A 24051-nucleotide genomic window follows, 5' to 3' on the forward strand; every position below is an offset into this window, starting at 1 on the left:
TTTGTTAGTCACCCTCCACAAGGGCATGTGATTCCTCATTTTAACCACAAGATGGCAGTTTAGTCCATCAAACCCTAATTCCTAGCTGCTTCCTATAAAATGGAGAGTCTAACTTTAAACTAAATAAAGTAAAGGAAAAAAGAAGTGAAGTACCACATCTTAACATTAGTAGTTCTAGTTCTCCCAGACACAGTCGTGAACAGACTGTCTGAGCACCTAACCAACCCAGCTGAACTTAGGAATCCTACACTTAAATAAATTATAAGTCAAACAGAATTTTCACCAAAATAAATTAAGAACAATTTTACCTGTGGAACTGATTGATTGTTTTTGCGAGTGCGAGACCGTCTCGGTTCGTCCCCGCTCCGTTCACCCTTGCTACTCTCGGGCTCACTCCGCTTCCAACCCTACCCCCATTCCCACCCACCCCCAAATCAATTACATTTATAGCTATACACCACACCCCTAGCCACTCCTCCATCACAACTATCCAATCACATAGTAGATCTAATTATCCCTCACACTAATACAGCCCATTACACCCTTCTCTATACATCCCAAATTGGATACCTCACCCTATATTTGAACTCCATCTCTACCATATTTCAGTCCTATCTTAGTCCATAACCCACCTCATAACTAAGCAATATGGCCTCTACTCCAACCAACCACCTTCCTCACACCCTATTACACAAATTAGGCCTCTCTTTTCTCCTCCTCCTATACATGCTCTCATCCTTCCACACATCTTTATATCACCCCTCCACCACCATGGCAAAATGACTCAACTATCACTACCTCCATTACTACCTACTCACCACAAACACCGAGTGACCTCTCCCCCTCTCCACCACCTTCCTATCTATATGGAAATATCACCTACAAACGTCGAGACAACTCCCCCAATAAAATAGTCAAAATAACTCACAACTAAACAAACTCTACTTCCACATACTACAAAAACTCTCATGTTGCGGTGACAATCACCCAAATCCAGGACCCAACACTTGCAATAGCACCTATCCAACAAACCCTAATCCAATATATATTCGATCTACCTCATCCCTCCTCCTTCTAAACATAAGTAAAAGAAGCATACTCAACAAAACACATGATCTCCATGCTGTACTAGCCCTATACAAACCTGACATCGTAGTACTAACTGAAACTTGGCTTAAGCTCAACCACCACAACAACGAAATAACTGCCCCTGGCTATGATATAATACATAATGATAGGTCAGGAAAAAAACATCATAATAGCTGGAGGTTATATACCACCAGGCAACAACACTAATGTACTTGAAAACTTACTAAATTGGATGAAAACCACTCATCCACAGGAAACCATTCTTGCAGGTGACTTTAACATTGATTGGTCTGACTGTAACAGCCAAAACCCCACCACCCATATTAACCTCCATGGTTTTACCCAAATTATCAATACTCCTACGAGAACAGATAAAACCTCTAAATGACAATCAATCCTGGATTGGATACTAGTATCTGACCCCATTCAAGCACGTCTCTCAGGCAGTCTCCCTGACAGCCTGAATGACCATCAAGCAACATACCTGATTAGGAATCAACCCCACCTAACTAATCAACCCATTGTCAGGGTCATACGAAACAAAAAATACTTCAGAGCTCTGGACTTAATAAATTCACTCAAATCCTGTATATGGACTTCCCTAAAATACTTAGCACTATATGAAGCTGTAGAATACTTAAACTCCACCTTCCGAAACATCCTGAACTCCCATGCACCACCCAGGACCACCAGAATTAAAACCAACCACGCACCATGGCTATCAAAAGTTACCAGGTCTTTAATGAAAGAAAGAGACAAAGCCTGTTTGCAATTCCATAAACACAAAACCCCTACCCTAAAACTAAGGTACCATGAACTACGTAATCAAGCCGAAAAACACATAAGAATTGACAAAACTAGTTACTATAAAACTTTGCAGGAAAAGTACTCCAACAATCCCCAAAATTTTTTGGGCCTCAATCAATAACCTACTACACCCAGGAAAACCTTCCACCCCTTCTCCACTACTACCAAACAATATATACAACATCCCCACCCACTTTAACAAATACTTCACTGAAACTATCCAAGCCTTAGCCAATACCCAAACCACTAGCACCCACCCAATGTCAACAACAGCCCCCACCCTTTCCATTACAGAAAGCAATACACCTAGTTTCTCCCTAAAACCAGTCAGTACTAAAACTAACACCAAACTCCTCAAAAAACTGAAATCAACAACCCCAGCAGTAGACAAACTACAAGCAGAATTCATACAAATTACTGCAGAGGCCATAGCCTATCCCGTGTCCATCCTCATAAACAGGTCTATAACTGAATGCAAAGTATCCAACTCATGGAAAATATCTCAAATAATACCATAACACAAAGGGGGGACACTCCTTTGAACTTACAAGCTACCGCCCCATTGCAATACTATCACCCCTATCAAAAATTTTAGAGAGAGTAGTCCATTCACAACTAATGAATTTTCTCCTTCACAACTAATGAATTTTCTCCTTCACAACAACCTATTATCCCCATCCCAGCATTGATTCAGACTTTCCCACGGTACTACCACAGCATTACTATCCTTTTCTAACTCTGTTAATACCCACAGAAACAACGGCCTGTTCGTATCCTCCATATTCTTAAACTTATCCAAAGCCTTTGATATGGTGAACCATAGATTACTCCTAGAAAAACTGGCCACTCTTAACATAAATTCTTCCACCTTATCCTGGTTTAGTAGCTACTTATCTAACCAACAACAAGCTGTTCTTTGGGAAAACCACCTGTCATCCCTACTTCCAGTAACCACTGGTGTCCCACAAGGGTCCATTCTTGGCCCACTGCTATTCTCATTATTTACTAATGACATAGCATCATCCCTACCCTCTGCCTCAATAGTCCAATACGCAGATGATACCACTATAATATGTGCGGCCCACACCCCCGATAAACTTCAAATCATAACTTAAAACAGCTTTACTCTAGCCGAAGAATGGTTCACCAACATCAAACTACTGCTTAATCCAAAAAAAAAAAACTAAACTTATTCTTTTCAGCCCAAGCAGATCTCCCCCCATAAACAATAATTTTGCAATAATATCCAAAGACAATACTAATATCACTCCAACACTACACACTAAGCTTCTAGGAGTAGAAATTGACAATAAACTCAAATTCGACATCCATACTTCCCAAACAATTAAGAAAATCAACAAAAAGATCGGACTCCTTTATAGAAACCACCACTACATGACCTGACACACAAAATCCACCATAGCTAGAACCCATCTGTTATCTATACTTCTTTATGCTTCCCCAATCTTTACCAACCTTCACCAAACACAGCTCACTAAAATTGAATCATGCTACAACAAAATTGCCAAATTTGCTAATGAAGCCACTCATAGGTCCCATCACTGTCAATCCCTTAGACAACTCAACTGGCTTGAGTTTCCACAACTCCTCCTACTCAACCAACTTACCACTGTCCTTAAGCTCTGCTACCTTCATATGAAAACACCTGCCTTGCAACAATTAATTCAACCCTACACACCCTCCAGAAACCTAAGATCAACACACCGGCACCACATAAGTGTCACCAAGCACAAAAATGAGGCGGGCAAATCCCTCTTTGCCTGCTGTATTGCAAAAACCTGGAACCACCTACCAGATCACCTAACCTCAACATCCCCACCTTACCTCTTCAAAAAAACCCCATCAAATCCCACTTCATGCAAAACTGGCTATGTTCATGTCTCCCCCAGGTTAGTCCAGATCTACTTACTGCTATTAACACTCTCCCAAATAATGAATACTGTCATGGTTGTCCACCTCTAATAGTCTACTGACACAATGCTAGAAAATAATGTATTCTCTACTGTAAATAAACTATCTGTACCATCTTACCCTATATGCTCAAATTCTACCAGATAATTGCAAATCATTTCAATCTATTGTCTGTAACTGCATTCAACTAACATGGTATACTTTCTGCATGAATATTTGTACCTTGTGAATGTTAACTAATGTAATGTAATACTTGTGACCTTTTCTCCCTGGGCCTCCGCTGAAAATGGACCTGTGTCCAGTCGGACCTTCCCAGTAAACAAATGCAAAATAAAATAAACCGTAGGTTCTATGAAAAGAACCCACTCAAAAACAACAAAATTACAATATTTAAAGAATGTGAACCATGTTAAATTTGCAAGAACTTACTGAGAAAAATAATGCAACACTGAATTATCACTAGCATTTTAGTTGTGTATTCCACCTAACTCACAGGAAAAAGATGACAGCATGCATTTTTAAGAATATTATTTAACAATATGGAAATCATATGATTAACTGAAAACTCTTAAGAAAACAAGAAAAATGACCCGTCAATAAGAGTTATGTCTCCTTTATTTTAAGAGTCCCCCAACTTCTCCTTACCATTGTATTCTTTTTTTTCTCTGGCTCTTACCAAGCAACTGGTACTCTCCTGTGTTTTCCAATAGGGTGACAAGGTGAGAGCCAATCATGGTGGGCCTGTCAGGCAGTTTTTCAGGGGATTTCTGCTACATGCCCTACTTCAGTGAGTTCTGCAATAATTAAGTGCCCATGGAAAGGCGAACAATGGTCACTGCACAGGGCCATCACTCACTTCTGCAGGTGATGTACCCCTTAGATATGGCTCTCACTGTGTATCCTCCACAGATGTATTAATGGGAAATGTGTCCCCAAAGAGGTGATGCCTCTTCATTCCTCCCTCCCTGGCTGGCTCTTCACATTCTCAGGTTACTAGCTGATCCTATGTCTGCTGCGGTATAGTTAGGAGCCATCCTTCTGTTCAATGATGCCAGCTCTCTTCCATTATATTCTAACTCCATGACCACCACTATCACTAAAGAAAGGGCTTGACAACATTCAGCAAATTCTCCTTTATTGTGTCCCCAGCACTTGCATTATGTGAACTGCTATCATAAAAAGTGAGTTCAGCTAACTATACAGCTGCTACATTACCTCTTGTTTTTGCTTCTGGAATATTTCTCCTTGCTAGTTTCTTCTTGAATGTTTTCAATTTCTTCTTTTATTACAAACTCCATGAACACAACAACTAACTAAGAATTTATTGCAACAATACATGTTTCAGAAAAAAACTGATATTGTTTTAACAGAAAGACTGACAGGATATTATCAGCCAGTAGGTCTTTACTTGTTTTTGACTTACATGGTACAGCCTGAATGTCTAACTAACTGTTACAAGGCTGTACTTGCTGAGTAAGTAACATTAAGTTCTTAACATATTAGTTTCTCTGTAAGAGAACTCTCATTAAAGGGTTCTTTGTTAGGTTCATCTTCTCCAGTAATCACTATATGTCAAATTTTCAGAAGAACTTGTGTTTGGTGTTCCTGTGCACCAGTACCTACAAGTGTCATGATGTAACTCACTAGTTACATAAGTGAGTTAACTTCCCAAGCCTTTTAGTTCACTCCCCACCACGAGCAAGAACCTTCCTGCATATCAAGAAATAACAATGAAGATTTCACACTAAAAAGTAAAATCAAGGTATACACTTAACCAACTTAGATGGTACTGCATCAGCAAGGTTTGTGGAAGAGACACCCGCATACAGGGGCATGGGGGAAAAAGGTTCCTGTTTCATCACAGAGGGTTCTCTAGTAAATTAACTGATAGACTGAGAATACAGTTGCTGTATCTAACAATCAAGACCTTCATTGATGGACACCCTGAATCAAAATTAAATGCAAGCAGTAACCAACCAGGTTCTGTGCAAGGAGTAGAAGGACCACACTAGCATGGACAGCATGCAGCTAATTTCTGAAGTACAAGCTTCTTAAATGTGGCACAACTCTCCCAACCACAGCTGAGGCACAAAGTGTTTGGTAAAGGTGTACAAAGTAGATCAAGTGGTCATGGTCACTGCACAGTTATCTACAATGAAGATATTCTTGAAAGCAAAGGACACAGAAAATCCTCTAATGAAGTGATTTTTGAGTGCAACATTAGCCAGTGGGCAGTTAACTGGCTCATGGTCAAAAATAATGCAGCTGGCATTCCACTGGGGAAACTACCTGCTTTGCAGCTTTTTTTTCTATTGTACAGGAGATGAACAACTGTCCCACCTTCCAAAATTCATGCACTCATTTCAAGCAATATCTCAGCTACTACTGCACATCCACAATGTGAAGGCTACTCTCTGAACAAATCCTTCACTACTACCCCTTTCCCCTCCTGAACTGAAAAGAAGGGGGAGAGGACTGTTATCTCCTTGACTGGCAAATATGTTAGTCTATGGAGTGTCTCATTTCCACAGGATCTACAGGTCCAGGAGAGAGCTGAAGAAGAAGCTCAGATCATCTGCTAGCTCAACCTCTATATGAAACTTGCATACCAACCTCTTCAAGGAAAGGGCTGCCTCTTATCTGCCAATCTAAGTGCTAACAGCGCATAGTAGAAGAGCAAATCCATCATCAAGTTATCCAATGGTAAAAACTCCCGAGGCAACACCAAAAAGCTGGAGCAAAACATACATGTGAACACAAAAATGCTTACTAAGTATACTGCTTTTAAGTTTTGTCAATAAAAGTTTTGCTCCGTCTTTTTGGTGTTGCCTCGGGAGTTTTTACCATTGGATTTTATATATATTTTTCGTCGAGGCACTTTATCCTTGGTCTTTTTTTATTATACCACCATCAGGTTACTTCAAAGATATAATCACTACCAAAAAACTGTCAATCATCCTCTTTTAGCCACACTGAGCAAATAACTAATATAAAATAAATACAAGCAAGAAATTCCTTTGCTCTTCTATTTTATATACAAATTAAACCATATAGAGCTGCAGCACAGTAAAGGAGGTAGTGCAACTCCTATCCTCTTCCTCTTCACAACAAAACATCTTGAATTATATAAAGCCTTACAGTAATAAATATGTTCCACCTTAATCATCTAGCACAAAACATTATAGGTGCTGCAGTTATACAAAATAGACTTCCATATAAATTCATTATTATGATCACCAGGGGAAAATGTTTGAAAAGTGAAATGGTCTGTTTTTTTTTTTTTATTTAATGTGAAACAGTGTCATTTGTATTAGTGCCTGACATAACATTATACATTTCAAACCTTCAGGAATATCCACATGATATGCATTAATAAAAAAAAAAAGAGTACTACTGGGTAGTATAGATATTTTAGCTAATATTATAGATGTCTTCCAATACTTGAATGTGTGCTTTATGTAGGATCCCTTTCTCCTATGCAGTACCTTGGAGGGTAACAAGGGCATGGTTAAAGCTGTGGACCTAGGAAAATCCCTAACACATACATAAATGTATTGGAGACACTCCACATTCAACCTAAAACTATATTCATGGGCGACTTTAACTACCCCACTACAAACTTTGAATCATGCATGACCCCAAACACGGAGATCTAGAGATTCCTGGACTTTGTAAACAAAACATCCTGGACCAGCTAGTCTGTACAGCCACTGGGGGTGCTAACATCCTTGACTTAGTCCTCACAAATATGAGAAAATGTCACAAACCCTCCACGGCAATGTAATGTCTTCTCTGGTCAGGTCAGGCCATAAAGCAGTGTCCTTTGAAATAAAAATAAAATCCAGGATTCCAATCAAGCACGGAACTTTTAGGAATTATTCTAAAGCAAACGTTTTACTATTAAGTGACACCCAGGCCATATTTCAAGCCCCCCCCCAAACCCTGAGAACACCAATGCCTATGTGGAGTTGTTCATGGAAACTGTACAATCACTTTAAGGGATGCACATTGACAGCTGTACCTATACAGAAAAAGCACAGGACAAAATCAAAAAACAAGGCAGCCTGGTGGAATAGATTGTATAACAAAAGGAAGAAAATCACTTCAAAAATTTCGAAGTACAACATCGAGCAAGGTAAAAACTCCCTCATCAATCTAAACAAGTAACGGGGGGGGGGGGGGGTTAAGTTGACCAAAGCTAAATTTGAGGGAAAAAACTTCCCGGGCCAAGGACAATTACAAGGCATTCTTCAGCTATGTCCTCATTATCAAAGACAATAACCAATGTGTTGAACTAATTGTAAATGGAACCACCTACATTGAGCCAGAAGATATAGTAAATCTACTGGCCAACAAATGTATCTCCAGTTTTACCCTCGCCTCCCTCTAAGGAAATAACCAAAACCGTAACTCCCCCAACTATCACCAGGGAACAGGTTCTCAGTGCACTCTCCAAGGCCAAGAACACTGCATCAATGAGCCATGACAATATCCCAAGATGTCTCTTTAATAGCATGAAACACGATCTATCAGGACCATTAGAATCATTATTTAACCACAGCCTTCAGACAAGCTTCATGCCAATCAAATGGAGGACTCCAACAGTCATCACTCTGCACAAGAGCAGCCAGCTATGGATCCAGGTAACTACAGACCCAAAAGTCTGACTAATCTCATATGCAAAGCCGTGGAAGGAATTATCATAGAAATAATAAACAATGACATAGGAAACCTTTAGACACTGGATCCAATACAGTCTGGTTTTATAAAGGGTAGGTCAAGCCTACTCAACCTGGTGGACTTCTTTGAGAAGGTCAACAAAGCTATAGATAAGGCCAAAATGGTGTAAAATGCCTACTTGACTTGGTCAAAGCATTTGACATAATACTCCACTCTGACATTGTAGACTAACTCACGTAATTACGTATAAACCCTTATGTTACCCCCTGGGTAGCCAGCTGGCTCACGGATAAGACCCAAGAGGTTAGGAAAGGAGAATCTACCTTGGTAAAGAGACCAGTCACTAGCGGAGTCCCTTAAACCTTGGTTCTGGGACTGCTCTTTTTTGACATTTACTTCTCTGAAGCCAAGGCCAACATCAAGGGCCTCTGGCTGACCAAGTCTGCAGACGACTGCAAACTAAGGTTCATAGGTTCATAGAAGATTACTAGGCTAATGGCTCTACAGACCTTACAAGCCTAGCCATATTTATCCAGAGTTGCCTCATTTTTCGGTGAAGGTCTCAGAGGTAAAGGTCTATGGTAGTTAATAATGACTTCCTCTGTCCAGCATAGACATGGGCCCCACCCCAGGAGTGAATTTGTGGTCAGATAGCCATTGATCTAGGTTGAATTTGAAGAGGCTCTGTTTCACAGGAACTGGAAGCTTGTTCCAGAGAAGCTGCAGTCTCTGGGAGATATATTTATCACTCCCATGACCTATTCATGTTAGAGACTAGGTTAAGATCCCTGGAGCAAGTGACCCTCATGCATTCTGATTTATGAATGTGTAGCATTGTCATCAGAGCTGGGTCAGAGACTGCCCTGTAAACCAGACACAGGTCACCCCTTAGCAACCTATAGGATACAGAATACAGTGACAGGGCTTTCAGTCTTTCCGTGTAAGACTTATTTTTTGTAACTTATAATTTCTTGATGAGAAACCTCTGTGGTCTCTCCAGTTGTTGCAGCTGTCTGGTGTGGTATAAAAAGGGACCATTAAATTCAATTATTGGTCTAATGAAGGCGGAGTATAATGGAATTATAACATCCTTAGATCTAGATGTGATGCCTTTACTTATAAGATGTGCCACATAGAAGGATTTCCTTACTACTGTGTATACGTGGTGGTCAAAGATCAGGTTACTATCAACCTGAGTACCCAGATCACATACCACTGGGTCTACAATTAGGAGGGTGCTGTCTATATCTATAATTGTAATTAGCAGGGATGTTTCCTTTCCCAAAAGGAATAATAATTTACTTTATTTATTTATTTAGCTTTAATACATGGCTTTGGCACCAATCATTTGTCTGCAGTACATTAACATCACTAGGGGACTCAATGACTGCTCCCAATTTACAATTGTCAGCTAACTTGGTCAGCCACAGACTGTGCACGTTTGCCTGGATTTCTGAGAAATAAATTCTAAAAAGTAAGGGGCCCAGCACAGTGGTACATCAATGGCGAATAGTCTTTTGCTAAAGGTGAAGTCACCCACTTTTACAGTATGCGTCTTGTTGGTGATCCAGTTGGTTACTCATCTGGTAATGTAGGGGTTAATTCCCAATAGGGAGAGTTTCTCTAAAATACTTGAGTGGGGGATTGTGTCAAAAGCCTTGGCTAGGTCGAGACAGGTGGTTTTCATTGCCTTCCCTTCATCCAGGGCATTGGTGACTTTCTTGAAGAAGTTATCTATGTTTAACACGCATGATCCACCTTTAATGAATCCGAAATGGGTTGTGTCCAAAGTATGGAGATTGCCTATGTCCTTGTTCATAAAGTCCATAATGATTCTTTCCATGGCCTTACAGATGAAGCTAGTCAAATTATAGGCCTATAATTCTCTGGGTCATTTGATGTCCCCCCTTTGTGCAGAGGGATTACTGTTGCTGCCCTCCATTCTGCCCAAACACAGCCAGTTTGCAGGCTGTGGTTAAACAGGGATCCAAATGGGTGTGCTAGGTCATGTTTTACTTTGTTTACAAGGCAAGCTGAGATGTTGTCTGGTCCCACTGATGCTGTGTTTTTGGCCTTTGAGAGTGCTCAAATGACTTGCCCTCTTGAGATAACAGTCTGAGAAATGGTGGCAGGTATACTTTGGGGATGACTGGAAGAGCCAGGGGGATGAAGTTTGCTCCAAATCTGTCAACTAACAGGTTGGCTACTACCTCTAGTTGAGATGGGTGGTGCCATCCACAAACAGTTCAGTGCATAGCTGGGTATTCCCTTTTAGATTTTGGACACAGTTAAAGAATGCCTTGTGATTATCCTTAGATAGGCATGCTATTTTTGCTTCATAATTAGTTTTGGAGGATTTGAAAAGATCTCTAATTTGTTTGTTTAAGCTAGAGAGGGATTTGTTCCTCTGATGAGCCATTTTACTCTTGTTTCTGGACATTAATTTCTTTCTCCTGGTGTATAGCCTGTTTATACTAGGGGTCCACCAGGGTGGCTTGCTTTTTCTGCAAGACCTGGTTTTAATCTGGTCGGGTACAGATTATTCTGTACAACTGCTTAAATGGTTATACTGGCCACTGGTGTACCCTTCTGCATAGTAATTCATGTTATCTGCATTCAAGAGGGCTTTGAAACTTCTTATACCATCACTTAGTAGCAAGTAATTTGAATTTGAAAAATTCTTAAGCATTTTTGAGCTTGATCGGGTATCTGGTGTTATAATTACATCAAACGAGAATGATTTATGTTCTGATCTTCACAAGAAGGACATCACATGGGGGTGGTGCAATGTCCTCCCATGTTAGTATGTACTATGTTCAGGACATTTGAGCCTCTTGTGAGTGCGCTGACTAGCTGTTCTACGGCATTTGCACTGAAAAAGTCCAAGAACCTTTGAGCCATCATGTTTGTGGTCATGTATGTTTCCTAGTTGATGGTAGGATAATTAAAATCACCTATGAGTAAGGTGCTGGGCTTTATGGCAAGGGACTCTAGTAGGTCCATGTATGTGGTATGCTTTTCTTACTTCATGGTGGGGGACCTATAGCTAGCTATGATGTGGTAGGGGGCTTTGCCTATAGTTAAATGGGCATGGAGTAGCTCAAGAGAGTCAAACTGCTTGACCAGTCTCAAGGTGTACTTATCCTTAATGAAGATGGATACACCTCTTCCTTTGGTTCTTTTTTGATCAGTTTGTGGTCTGAACATATGGAAGGCATTGTAGCCCTGTAAAGATGGGTGCTTTCCACACCTTTGAACCATGTCTCGGTGACTGCACAGACATCAACATCTTCCAAAGTAAGGAGTGTTTCCAGGGAGTGCAGTTTCTTGTTTAGACACCTAGCATTAAGCAGCAGTACCTTGAGTTTATCTAGAGAGGAATTTGTTATATTGGGAGGTTGGTAATTTTGACACTGCCTAAAAAAGGCACAATAGGGGTGATTAATTCCTTTGCCAGTATCTGAAAGCCTAGAAGAGACAGGTGCAGACCATCTGAGGCAAAGCAGCGTGGTCCATCGACCATGTCTTCCCGGGCTGACAGATATTGGATCCCTTTGACTGACACCAGAAGCTAAACCAATTAATAAAGTCATTTTTTGTTTGTATTGTGGCATCATCCTTGGAGATGGTAGAATGCTGCTTAAGGCTCGGGTTATTCCTGCTTGTGACACATAATCTGAAAGCTCAGTCATGTCTCTCTTCATATAGTCCCATCCAGGTATATCTCAAGTCATTCACTCCCACACGGACTATGACAGAGTCATACCAGTACTTGTGGTTGAATGACTTGAGTGCTTGAGTGATGTAATGGATCCTGGCACCTGACAGACAGCTAACTGCAACCTGCTCCTTATCCAGCCTGGAGAGGAGTGCATCTGTGTCTCACAAAGTCACCTATGACCAGTACATTGAGTTTTGTTGTGTAGCATCTTATGAGCTTATTTTTTGAGGCACCAGTGTGTGTTATGTGCTTTTTTTTTTTTCTTTGCATTGTTATGTGTGTAAGTGGTTTCCATTTGGGAGGCCCCTGATCTTTTGGCCAGTTACTAGTTGAGTACCTCTGCATATGTGGATTCATGTGTCGTGTCCTTACTTAGTGTGAGAAGTGTGTGTGTGCTGACAACCTGTTAGGCATTTGATTTGTCCTCATGTGAGAGTCTTGCCTCCAATTTCATAACGTAACTACATCTCTCTCAAAGTACTTGTTTGTTTCAGGAGTACGTGGTTGTCAGTATACATAAGACAATTGCTATGTTGCCTCGGGATGTCCATGTCTATCAGGCTGACCAGAGAGAGTGTTGATGCAGGTTGCATGATATCAGGTTTTTACTGTATGCTTTATTAGGGAAGAGAATGGATTAATTTGACAGGACTGTGCTGGGAACACTGAGACTACAAGAGGAACCTATACTTTGTGTAGGCTAAGGTTGATCAATAAGGCATCTCTGCTCAGTGTGCAACTTTGTTGCTCCTAAAGCAGCAGAGAAGCTTGGAAGGGTTTCACTGACAGCTGTTTATGGAAAAACTGAGCTTCTAGGCTTTTGTGTCTATACAGTCCACTGCTAACCGCTGTTGAATGAAGAAAAGCAATGTGCAAACACAAGGCTAAAATTTGAGCAAAGATAAACACGTTTTAAGCTAACTACCAATTTGGAAAACACACAATAAGCCTTTCAACAGCAATCCTCAACTCAGGCAGGTTAAATCAGCACAGTTCTGCCACAAGAGTGCAGAAAAACACATTCTTAATGTAAAATAGCTGGTTTGGAGTTCAAGTGTAACAAGACCACACAAGCTACCTACAACTAACAGATGCAATGTAATACAGTACAAAGCAGAAGCAGACAGTACAGTTTTTTTGAAACTGCTGAAGTACAGTCACAGTATATAAGAGAAGTGCAAACATATACTTAGAGCCATTTTGTGTGTTTCCCAACTCAGACAGACCAGGTAAATACCTACTGCCACACTAGATGAATAATCCCAGTCCTGCTAATGTAAAAGCACATTAAAATGAGTGTCCTGAGTGAAATGCTACCACAAACAAACTTAAAGATATGGATACAGCAGTGTACCTTAAACAGCTTTGATTATTGAATAAAAGTACTTTGCATTGTATAAATGAACCAAGAGCCATCAATTGTACAGAATTTATAAAGGCACTAAAAACAAGATAAGCTGATTAATAAACCCTCAAGCCAATAAATCTACATGCATAATTCTCAAGTGTTTCCCCATCCTAAACAGACCAGACTACCTCCCAGTGCACTAGATGGAAAATCCACTGACCTCTTGATGTAAAATCAAGTGCTTGCTAGAGTATAAAGACACACTACTTTATCCAACAGCTAGCTAATGAATTCACATCAAGTAAATCAGTAGAACAGACAATGAAAGGCAAAATGCACTTTTCAATATAAACACAAGGAAAGGTAAATAAATTATTCAAGCTATCAAAAGCAGTGTAGAAAGGGAGGTGCTTATTAAGTTCAATTTATAGTAGGGGTAGGCTGCCTAAGATCACCAGGTTTACAAAGTAGATCAATGACGGGGAGGGGGTGACTGGGAAAAACTAGCAGGAAATCACCGGCAGTACTTCAGTTCAGGAAAGCTTGAAATCTTTTCAGACAAACACAAAGGCCCAAAATTTCACTGTGTATTTAAGTATCACTCAAGAGACAATATAACCAATGAAAAACATGTAAAATGTGCAGCCTAGATAAGTTAAATGTCTTTCTCTGACACAGAGCAAAAACACCAAACCAAGCAGATTTCTTAAAACAGAAAACAAAATGGAGTAGGTAAAACAGAGCTATCAGTCACAGACCAAAAAAAGAATAGGTTTACTTTCCTCACCCAGTAGGGAATCACTAGCAGCGCTTTAGTTAATGCAATCTTGACATCTTTTTAGACAAAGGCCAGAATTTCACTGTGTATTAAGTATCACTCAATAGTCATAAAATCCCCCAGTGACACAAATACCCCAAAGAAGACCTCACACAGACTAATAACTGGTGCTACAGCCATGGTGTAAAACTCAGTGCCAAGAAATGCATAATGATATCCTTTGGTAAGACAGCTACACCTAGAAACTACCACATTGAAAATATACCCTTTAGAGTTGACCCAGTGGTCAGGGTTTTGGAAACACATGTAGACACTAACCTGGCCTTTGACCGTAATATGTCTACAGTTACCTGGCCTTTGACCGTAATATGTCTACAGTAGTAAGGAAATTACTCTATTTTGTGCAACTTATAAGCAAGAGTATGGAATCTAGGTCCAAGGATGTTACTGTTCCGCTGTACTGGACCAGCCAATGAGTACAATGACCCCACTGGTATGTACCTGGCTAGACATGCAACAACTGCAGCCCCCTCAGAGCTTCCTCACAAAAAGAATACAGGGCCTATACAACATGTCTTATGAAGAACGCCTCAAAGCCCTGTCCCTGTATACCATCTCCTATAGACTGCTGAGATGCGTATTATGGCTGGCCTACAAAACATCCTCTGATCCTGCTCTTATGGACCTTTTGCATATCTGGAAAACAAATACCTTCAGAATTACCCAATCTCGGGACCTAAACCGACACTGCAACATAAAAAGGACATATTGGAGGAATAGGTATGTGTCTCAGAGACTACCCCTTCTCCAGAACATGTGAAGCAGAGCTCTTCCCTAACCCAGTAAAAGTGTAACTTGAACTAGAGGATTGGGACTCAGAAATTTACCCCGGGTCTGGCTCCAATGTCTCTAGCAGACAGGGGCATCCATGTCCAAGTCTACATACAGTAGACATAAAATGTGTACACATCCAAAATGCCAGGTTTTTGTGATATAAAAAAATGAGACCACAATAAATCATTTCAAAACTTTTCCCACTTTTAATGTGACCTATAACCTGTACAATTCAATTGAAAAAGAAACAAATCTGTTAGGGGAAAAATATAAAAAATAAAAAAACTTACAATAAGCTGGTTTCATAAGTGTGCACACCCTTAAACTAATACTTTGTTGAAGCACCTTTTAATTTAATTACAGCATTCAGTCTTCTTGGATAGGAGTCCATCAGCATGGCACATCTTGACTTGGCAATATTTGCCCACTCTTCCTTGCAAAAGCACTCCAAATCTGTCAGATTGCAAGGGCATCTCTTGTGCACAACCCTCTTCAGGTCACCCCACAGATTTTCTATTGGATTTAGGTCTGGGCCATTCTAAAACTTTAATTTTCTTCTGGTGAAGCCATTCTTTTCTTGATTTGGATGTATGTTTGGGGTCATTGTCATACTGAAAGGTGAAATTCCTCTTCATCTTCAGCTTTCTTGCAGATGCCTGAAGGTTGTGTGCCAAAAGTAACTGGTATTTGGAACTGTTCATAATTCCGTCCACCTTGACTAAAGCCCCAGTTCAAGCCAAAGAAAAGCAACCCAAAGCAAGATACTGCCATCCCCATGCTTCACCATGGGGATGGTGTTCTTTTGGTGAAGTGAAGTAATGTTTTTGCGTCAAACGCACCTTTTGGAATTGCGGCCAAAAAGTTCAACCTTGGTCTCATCAGACCATAACGCATTTTCCCACATGCTTTTGGGAGACTTGATGTATTGTTTTGCAAATTTTAGCCAGGCCTGGATGTTTTCCTGTGTAAGAAAAGGTTTCCATCTTGCAACTCTACCCCATAGTCCAGACATATGGAGCATATGGAAGATTGTTGTCAAATGTAGCACACAACCAGTGCTTGCCAGAAATTCCTGCAGCTCCTTCAGTGTTGCTGTATGTCTCTTGGCAGCCTCCCTGACCATTTTTTTCTTGTCTTTTCATCAATTTTGGAGGGAAGTCCAGTTCTTTGCAACGTCACTGATGTCCTATATTTTCTCCACTTTTTCATGACTGTTTTCTTTGTGTTCCATGGTATATCCAATGTTGTGGAAACTGTTTTGTATCCTTCTCCTGACTGATACCTTTCAGCAATGAGATCCCTTTGATGCTTTGTAAACTCTCTGTGAACCATGGCTTTTGCAGTAGCAAGCAACTGAGTAAATGTCAGGAAAATCATACTAGAACAGCTGAACTTTATTTGGGGTTAATCAGTCTCTCTTCAACTGATGGCAGGTGTGTACCCAAGAAGACTGAATGTTGTAATTAAATCAAAAGGTGCTTCAACAAAGTATCAGTTTTTCCCCTAACAGATTTGTTTGTTTTTCAATTGAATTGTACAGGTTATAGGTCACATTAAAGGTGGGAAAGGTTTTGAAATGATTTATTATGGTCTCATTTTTTATATCACAAAAACCTAGCGTTTTAACATGGGTGCGCCCACTTTGTATATCCACTGTATATCCCTTAAAAAATTGTCAGATATATATGAGAAGCATTAGCATGGCAATCACCTAGAAACCTTTGAACCTAAAGATGAGCAAAAAACACATACTGGAAATGGCAACTACATTTCTGACTACCTTTGAAAACTTTATCTTTCAGATTAAGCTCTCCATATGAAATTATAAAAAGGCATGTGGAACAATCAGTGCAATGGAAATAAACATCTTTTGCCAAGTCTTTTATTTCCACTAACACCAATTAGCTCACACGGCAATGTTCACATGGCCAGGCCATAAAGACAATAGAGTGGACTATTGAGCATAAGAAAGAAATTATGTATTGTTAATATTATGCAAGAAGTCCAGAAGTTGCAGACAGAAGATATACAACAAGGTTGAGAGAGAAATTATAGGAGATAAAAATTACTACCACATGAAAAACTGTCAGAAGCTTCAAATAAAAAATTGTGTTCATTAATACAACAGATTTATGAAAAACATTATATAGACCAAGAAAACGTAAGCCGTTTGGAAAAAGAAATGACTGAGGAAGTGTGAAAATAAAAAGAAAATAAATCTAGAGACTTTTGAGAAGTATAAAAAAGAAATATGGACATGGGAAAAAAGATAGCACTGATATGGTGCAATATTTATGAAAAAGACCATTGGGCCGAAACCGGTCTGTTTTTTGTGTTTTTACACATTAAAATATGTATGCTCCAGTAGAGTGCTGGCTGTTTGTTCTTTTGTACTTAACTGATTAGGTCATGGCTACAATCTGGCTCACAGAAAACAACTAAGTATTAAGACTTCTTATTTTCTTTTTGTAGATGATTTAAAATTCTATAGTTCATCAGATGAAGAGCTGAAAGCACAACTGCAAGTGGTCAAAATATTTTCAGATTATATAAAAATGTAATTTGGTCTTGATAAATGTGCAAAAGCAAACTTTAAAACAGGAAAGCTGCAGCAACAAGAAGACATCAGTTTGGGGCATGAATGTGATATAAAAGACCTTGAGCAAAAGGGAGTGTATACATATTTGGGAATTGATGAAGGATCAACAATAAAACACGAACAAATGTGAATAAAATCTAAGAACAAAGTCCAAGCTATAAACCAATTTGCTCTTCCTGTCTTAACTTACAGTTTTGGTGTCACTGACTGGCCTCAAAAGGTGTTGGACAGGTTGGACAGGAAAAGAAGAAAGATACTTCATGCTCATTAAATGATTTCTCACAAGACCCAAATGTAGTGAAAGTTTTGAAACATGAGGACAGTAAGTGTAAGATGACTTCCCTGCTTAGTTTAGCAGAAGTATACTAGTTTCAAGCAGGAATGAAAATCAAACCAGGAGTAGATAAAACTCAGGCAGCAAATGAATGTGACAAAAACACAAAAGAAAAAATATAAAGAGAAGGATCAGATGAGAAGGCAGAAATATGGAAAATACATAAATATAGTTGATCAGGATCAAATGCAGGAATGGTTAAGGAGAGGTGAATTTAAACCAAAAGATGAAAGGTTAATATTGGCGGCCCAAGATAGTGGATTACGTACACGATGGTTTACAAAGTCCAGTGAACATGTGGGAGAAACAGACAAATGTAGGTTTTGTAAAACAGAACTGGAAACAGTTGCACATTCTGTTGCTGGTTGTGATATACTAATGGCAAAAGGACTGTATACTGAAAGGCATAATAATGCAAGACTGTTGCAATGGGAATTGTGCAAACATTATAATACTGAATTAGCTGAAAAACACTAGAAGCATAAGCCACAAACCATTATAGAAAATTATGAAGTTTATATCACATGGGATCACCCAATACCAACAGTTCAAAAAATAGATGTGAAAGAAAAAAACAGATATAGTAGTCCATGAAAGAACACAAAAGCAGCATTGATCACTGAAATTGTAACACCCAGTGACTATAGTGTCTTACATACAGAGAAACACCAAGTCATAAAATACCAGGATTTGCAGGCAGAAATGAGGGTAATGTGGAAGAAGGATACCCAGAGTGTTTCAACACTAGTAGGAGCAATGGGTCTTATAAAAAAATAATTTATAATCATACATAGATATGTTACAGATACATGTAAAGTACAGTTGTGTACCTACCATAAATGTAAATGTTCGAGTGTATTCACTGTTGCAGCCATTACAATTGGGTTATCCTGCTGGCAGGCTACCCGCAGTCGGCCTGAATTCCAAAGTCTAGGTCTGGCGTCGGTTGCTGTCGCCTCCTACCTGAAGTCAGTGCGCCAGGGGTATAAAAGATGCAGCCGAAGCCATTTTCTTCAGTTTTTCTTGCCCCAGATGTCAGGTGCCCCTAAAATGGTAGGCTAAATTATGCCAATAAGCATGCATGCACAAACAACAACTTTTCCTTCATCTACAAGCAAATACACTACATAGGTTGTATAGAATAGAGAAGTACAGATAAGTCCCAGCAAAGGAAAATGGGGATGGTGGGAGGGTAACCTGGACTGCAACAGTGAATAGACTCAAACATCTACATTTATGGTAGGTACACAACTGTACTATGTTCATCGTGTTTTCACTGTTGCAGTCATTACAATTGGGTTGAATCCCAAAGCTAAGGTAGGAAGGCTGGTGCTAAATAGGATTAGGAGAAGCTATCAGGCCCTGCAGAACTGCAGTGGCAAAACCTGCCCTGGATTTAGAGTAGAGAGGTAAGTGATAGTGCTTTGTAAAAGTATGCACTGAACTCCAAGTTGCAGCCTCTAAGATGTCTTTGGTTGGTACTCCTCTGAGGGAGGCTGCTGAAGTGACTGCTGCTCTGGTTGAATGTGGCCTAATGCCCTTAGGCACTGATTTGCCATGCTGTGAATAGCAGAAACGAATGCAGTGGCCTATCCACTTAGAAATAGTCTGCTTTGAGATAGGCTTTCCTTGTGATCCTGCAGCATAAGCCACTAGAAGTTGTTCAGTCTTTCTGAAAGCTTTGATTCTGTCCAAGTAGAAGCGTAGCTGCCTGTGAATGTACAGAGAATGCAGAATTCTCTCACCCTTATTCTGAGGGTTTGGATAAAAGGTAGGCAAATGGATTGTTTGGTTAAGGGCCACACTGGACACTACCTTAGGCATAAATGTAGGGTTTGTCCACAGAGAAACCCTGTCAGGATGGAAAATGATAAAAGGTTTCACAGCCATGAGTGCCTGTAACTATGAGACTCATCTAGCAGAGGTTATTGCTAGGAGCAAAGCTGTTTTCCAGGATAAGAATTTTATATGAGCTGTAGAAGCTGGCTCAAACTGAGGCAGTGTGAGTTTTTCCAAGACATAGTTGAGGTCCCATGCAGGTATTGGTGCCCTCCTTGGAGGTCTTATGTTTTTGGCCCCTCTGAGGAACTGCCTTAGTAATGGATGAGAAAAAATAGGTGGTTCTGTATTGTAGTGAGCTGAAATGGCAGAGGCATGAATTTTAATTGATGAAAAGGAAAGGCCTTTATCAAGCATCTCAGTTAGGTATTGCAAAATCTAAGGAATATTTGGAACAATCGTGTTAAAACCTTGTGCCTGGTTCCAAGCGCATAATCTCTTCCATTTTTCTGCATAAGATTTTCTGGTGCTAGGCCTCCTGGCCTCCAAAATAACAGCCATCACTGCTTTAGAAAGAGGTGTGTCTTGACTGGCTACATTATCCGCCATGCTGCCAGGTTTAAGGTCCTGAGTTGGCTGTGCAGTATCTGACTGTCTTGTTGGGTCAATAAGTGAGGAATTTGAAGTAATGTCCAAGCTGGGCATTGAGACAAGCTCTTTAGGATTGGGTACCAGTGCTGGCGGGGCCAGTCTGGGGCAATCAGTATCATTTTTGGTCTCTCTTGTCTGACCTTGAGGAGTACCTTGGGGAGGAGAGGCAGAGGAGGAAAAGCATATACTGTTAGGTCTTTCCAGTTGAAAGACAGAGCATCCACTTTCCATGCTTGCTTGTGATAAGTCCTTGTGCAGAATCTCTGTATTTGGTAGTTGTGAAGGGAAGCAAATAGGTCTATGTCCGGGCATTCCCAGTTCCTTGTTATCATGCTGAAGACGTGTGGATCCAATTTCCACTCGTGGGGATCCATTAAGTTTCTGCTTAGTTCGTCTGCCAGGGTATTTGTCCTTCCTGGCAGGAATTGCGCTTGCAGATGTACTTGGTAAGTCACTGCTGTGTCCCACAAATTCATGGCTAGTCTGCAGAGGGGGTAGGAATGTGTGCCTCCCTGCTTGTTTATGTACCACATGACTGTAGTATTGTCCGTCCTTATCAGTAGTTGTCCTGGATGAAGTAAATCCTTGAAGGCTGTCAGGGCATTCTGAACAGCTAGCATCTCTTTTTGACTGATATGTAGATGCATTTGACTTGCGGACCATGTGCCCTGAATACATCTTCCTGCCATATGGGCCCCCCAGGCATAATCTGATGCATCTGTTGTTAATGTCTGCCTGGCTGTGTGTAAGGTGAATGTCTGTCCCGTGTTGTGGTGACAGGCCTTTGCCCACCATCAAAACTCCTATTGCAGGCAGGGAATGAGGGTAATTACTGTTTCCAGGCTGTGGCAATGTTGAGTCCAAACACTTTTTAGATACCATTGAAGTTTCCTCATATGCAGTCTTGCATATGGAATTAGCAGAATGCAGGATGCCATGAAGCCCAAAGCCTGCAGAATTTTTCTTGCAGATAACTGGGTCTTTGTTGCCAACATTTTGAAATAAGTAGTCAGTTGTCTGTGTTTGTCTGGCATGAGATAAGCCATCTGGGCAGTTGTATTTAAGCTTGCACCCAGGAATATTATCTCTTGAGAGGGTACGAGTTTTGATCTGTGTACCCTAGACCTGTTAGTAATCTTTTTACAAACGCCAGATGCTGTAGTAGAATGTCCTTATTCTCTGCTTGAATAAGGCAGTCGTCCAAGTAAGGATATATCTGTATTCCTCTTTGTCTGCAAAATGCAATCACTGGTGCCAGGCATTTTATGAAGACCCTGGGTGCAGTATATAAGCCAAATGGCAATGCAGAGAACTGGTAGTCCATTGAGCCAGCTATAAATCTGAGGTATCTTCTGCATGATTGTCTGATTGGGATATGCAAGTATGCCTCTTTAAGGTCTCAAGTCACAAGCCAAGCCTTTCTGCCCAGCATGGGCAGAAGCTGCTGGAAAGCTAACATTTTGAATTTTGGAATATCTAGGAATGTGTTTAGGATAGACAGGTCCAGTATTGGTCTCCAGGCTTTGTCCTTTCTGGGCACCAAAAATAGCCTTGAGTAGAATCCTAGTCCCTTCTCTTGCTGTGGTACTAGCTGAATGGCTCTCATGTCCATGAGGGATAAAACTTGTTTTTGTGCCTCTGCCCATTGATTGCCTGGCAGGTCTGACATACCGTTTGGCCTTGGCAGGGTGTGAAAATGGAACCTGTAGCCTTGTGATACGATATTTAAGACCCATTTGTCCTGGGTGATCACGTACCAATTTTGTGAAAAAAGTGATAGTTTGCTGCCAGAAGATAAGTGCTTGGTGCTGGCAGAGGAAAGTCATTGAGACTGTTTCCTGTATGGCTGTGATTTTTCCTCTCCGCTTTTGGAGGTAGAAGCACCGTTTAGGCCTGTATGAGCCTTGGGGTTGTGATCTGCCTCTGGGGCATCTGTATCTGCCTCTTTGTGGCCTGTCTGACACTGGAAAGGACCAATTCTTTGTAGATCAGTTCCTGCTAAATCTAGGAGGCTGTACCTGCAAGAAATCCTGGACTGTTTGCATAGATTTAGCTTTATCCTCAATTTTCTTTAACACCAAACAAAGTATCATGCTGTAATATCTAATAGTTTTGCTTTAACATGATCAGGCAGATTCTGTTCTTTTAACCAAGCATGCCTCCTAATGACAGAACCTGTAACAGCGGCCCTGCAGAAGGACTCTAGAGAATCAAAACCACATTGCAAAGTATGCTTTCCCACTTGTTCAGCTGCATGCAATAAATCCTGCATTTCCTTGTTTTCTGCACATTCTGAATTTGTCAACATTTTCTGTTTAAGCAGTGACATAAGATATTGCTGATATTTAAGCATATGAAACTGGCAATTTAAACCTCTTACAGCCAAGGTAGCAGAAGTATAAATCTTTTTCTCCCATCTGTCCAGGGCCCTAGAATCCCTATCAGAGGGGATAGGGTTTTTTTTGCAGTGGAAGCCTTGACCCCCCTGGGACCCTGAGAGATAGTTTCTGGGTCAGCAGCAGGGTTTTTATAACGAAATTTATGTGAATCAGGAACCCTGCAGTATCTGTCTGGCTTAACAGGAGCTGGAGGCAAAGAGTCTGGAGACAGACCAGACTCTGAAAACACATCATCTACAATGTCTAAAACAGGAGGGATAGCAAGGGGCCTGTGCTGAGGTAGTAAAAGGAAATCTCTGAGCCTTTTCTTGGATTCTGAGTAATCTTGGCCATACCAGTGGAAATGCTCCCTCATAGTACGCAGTGTCTCCCCACAAGAATAATCCTCAGGAGGAGAGGCTGAAGGGATAGATTCTTCAGCATCAGAATCCTCATAGGGAGGAAGAGAATATTCCTGTTCAGAAGAGGAATCAGAGGAAATGGAAACCTGATCTGAAGATTCATATTCTATCTCTTGCCTAGGCCTCTTATCAGGAGGGGGATGGGAACCCCTGATCAAAGTTTTAGGTCTTCGGCCATTTTAAGCATCTGTTTTTTAGGTATGGAGGCCTGTCCAGGAGAATGCTGCACTTGTTTCTTAGTCTTTACAGCTGCTTTAGTCTTTGTCTTTGAAGCTGAAGTAGGTTTCGCATATAACTGTGTAGGCCTGAAAACACCCTCAGAAGCCGATGCCTGCTCAGCGGCTCCGGACCCATCTGAGGGAACAGTTTCCAAGTGTCCAATACCTTGAGTTTCCAGCGGCCTAGTCAGCTCCACGTGGGAGTCAGAAGCGGCCTGTGGCTCTGAGGTAGCAGGTGTCAGGGGCTGCGAAAGCGCCTCACTGAGAACCGGCGACTGGCCTAGCGGAAGCCTCGTCGTCAGTTCTGGACCTCGGATGCCTGTCCTTTTTTTTTTCTTTGCGCTTTTTATAAACTCTGGTAGTCGGCTATTCTGATGGCATTATATAATTGAATTTTCTGCCAAAGTAATGAAATGCAAAATCGTACCGATGCTTAATAGTACATTGGTTAAATCTAGCACAAAACCGACAACTAGCAACA

At 40.7% G+C, this 24051-nt stretch overlaps 1 protein-coding gene across 4 annotated transcripts in view; it reads right to left on the reverse strand.

The window, feature by feature from the left end:
• METTL8 (methyltransferase 8, methylcytidine) overlaps nucleotides 1–24051 on the reverse strand; it is a 1591180-nt gene that overhangs the window by 552122 nt on the left and 1015007 nt on the right. The window lies entirely within an intron of this gene.

This window comes from Protopterus annectens, chromosome 6.part1 (genome assembly GCF_019279795.1).
Source record: "Protopterus annectens isolate FY-2018-M chromosome 6.part1, PAN1.0, whole genome shotgun sequence".
Taxonomy (NCBI): domain Eukaryota; kingdom Metazoa; phylum Chordata; order Ceratodontiformes; family Protopteridae; genus Protopterus; species Protopterus annectens.